This window comes from Schistocerca nitens, chromosome 1 (assembly GCF_023898315.1).
Source record: "Schistocerca nitens isolate TAMUIC-IGC-003100 chromosome 1, iqSchNite1.1, whole genome shotgun sequence".
In the NCBI taxonomy this organism is placed as follows: Eukaryota; Metazoa; Arthropoda; class Insecta; order Orthoptera; family Acrididae; genus Schistocerca; species Schistocerca nitens.
Window position 1 is genome coordinate 1,230,767,870 of NC_064614.1, and position 1,719 is coordinate 1,230,769,588.

Here is a 1,719-nt window from a genome sequence, read left to right on the forward strand (position 1 = left end):
GGGGTCACATTTTCGACAAAATAAGCCATGTTTCGAAGAACTAGGTTGCAAATCTGTTTTAGGACATAGAACAAAGAAAGATCTCGTCTTATACACAGTATCAGTACAAGCCAATTAAACAATACGACAGGGGTGTTTAAAATAACATATAGTGAATGTGATAAATTTTATGTTGGGCAAACAGAGAGAAACTTCAGAACGAGATTTAGAGAAGATACCAATGTTAGTGAAGCGAATTCTCAGCATTCAGTATTCATTTAAGAAAATGCTGCTAATGACAAAACAAAAACATCACGATTGTCAAAAACCAGAAAAATGCAGATTATTAAATATTCTAGATGAAACTGGCAACGGCCTTGCCGGAGTGGATACACCGGTTCCCCGTCAGATCACCGAAGTTAAGCGCTGTCGGGCGTGGCCGGCACTTGGATGGGTGTCCATCCGGGTTGCCATGTGTTGTTGCCATTTTTCGGGGTGCACTCAGCGTCGTGATGTAAACTGAAGAGCTATTCAACTGAATAGTAGCGGCTCCAGTCAAAGAAAACCATCGTAACCATCAGGAGAGCGGTGTGCTGACCACAAGTGCCTCCTATCCGCATCCTCAGCTGAGGATGACACTGCGGTCGGATGGTAGCGATGGGCCACTTGTGGCCTGAAGACGGAGTGCTAAATGAAACTGAAACATACATCCATATGACAAAACAACCAGAGAACATACTTAATGAACAAACAGAGGTACGGAATAAGATGTGTAAACAAAATTTCAACAGTGTTTTAACAGAATAATTTTGGTTTGGAGTCTATGACTTGCACGTAAAATTGGGTAATTTGGCGTAATTTTATGGATTATTTTGCAATCTTGTGCCTTTAGTTTAATCTATCTTCACATGTTGATTGTCAAAAATTGTAGTTTACATAATTATATGATTGCATATCACAGAAATATGTAAATATGGTCTTAGAATTAACAAAACACAGGTAACGTATACTCCTTCACCTGTCAATTCCATGTTTCCTCTATATCACAGTTATGTTAAAAATTATCAAGAACGGCACTGCCTAACATTTTACGGCAGTAATAGTCACGGCTAACAGTTTACTATGTTATATGACATCTTCCAGATCCTGCTGTATTAACTGACAAGCATGTCATTGCAATAGAAATTCATAATGTAAATAGACTTATATTACTACATAAATGTGTACAGTTAGCATTTTGTAGAAATCTGTGCGCATAAAGTTATTTATTCCCCAGTATCAGGTGCCACTGATGATGGGTTATAAACACGAAAACCGGTTTTGGCAAATGAAATATTTCTAATGCACCTCATAGTGTACAGAATATGACTTTTAATTACACTGTTGTTGCTGTGGTCTTCAGTCCTGAGACTGATTTGATGCAGCTCTCCATGCTACCCTATCATGTGCAAGCTTCTTCATCTCCTAGTACTTACAGCATCCTACATCCTTCTGAATCTGTTTAGTGCATTCATCTCTTGGTCTCCCTCTGTGATTTTTACCCTCCACGCTGCCCTCCAATACTAAATTGGTGATCCCTTGATGCCTCAGAACATGTCCTACCAACCGGTCCCTTCTTCTTGTCAAGTTGTGCCACAAACTCCACCACAATTCTATTCAATACATCCTCATGTGACCTAACCATCTAATCTTCAGCATTCTTTTGTAGTACCACATTTCGAAAGCTCCTACAATTGTCCA

The 1,719-nt window shown here is 39.3% G+C and overlaps 1 pseudogene; it reads left to right on the top strand.

Annotated features, from left to right (window-relative positions):
- Positions 1-346: 346 nt before the first annotated feature.
- On the top strand, positions 347-465 carry LOC126207834 (5S ribosomal RNA; annotated as a pseudogene).
- The last annotated feature ends 1,254 nt before the right edge of the window (positions 466-1,719 follow it).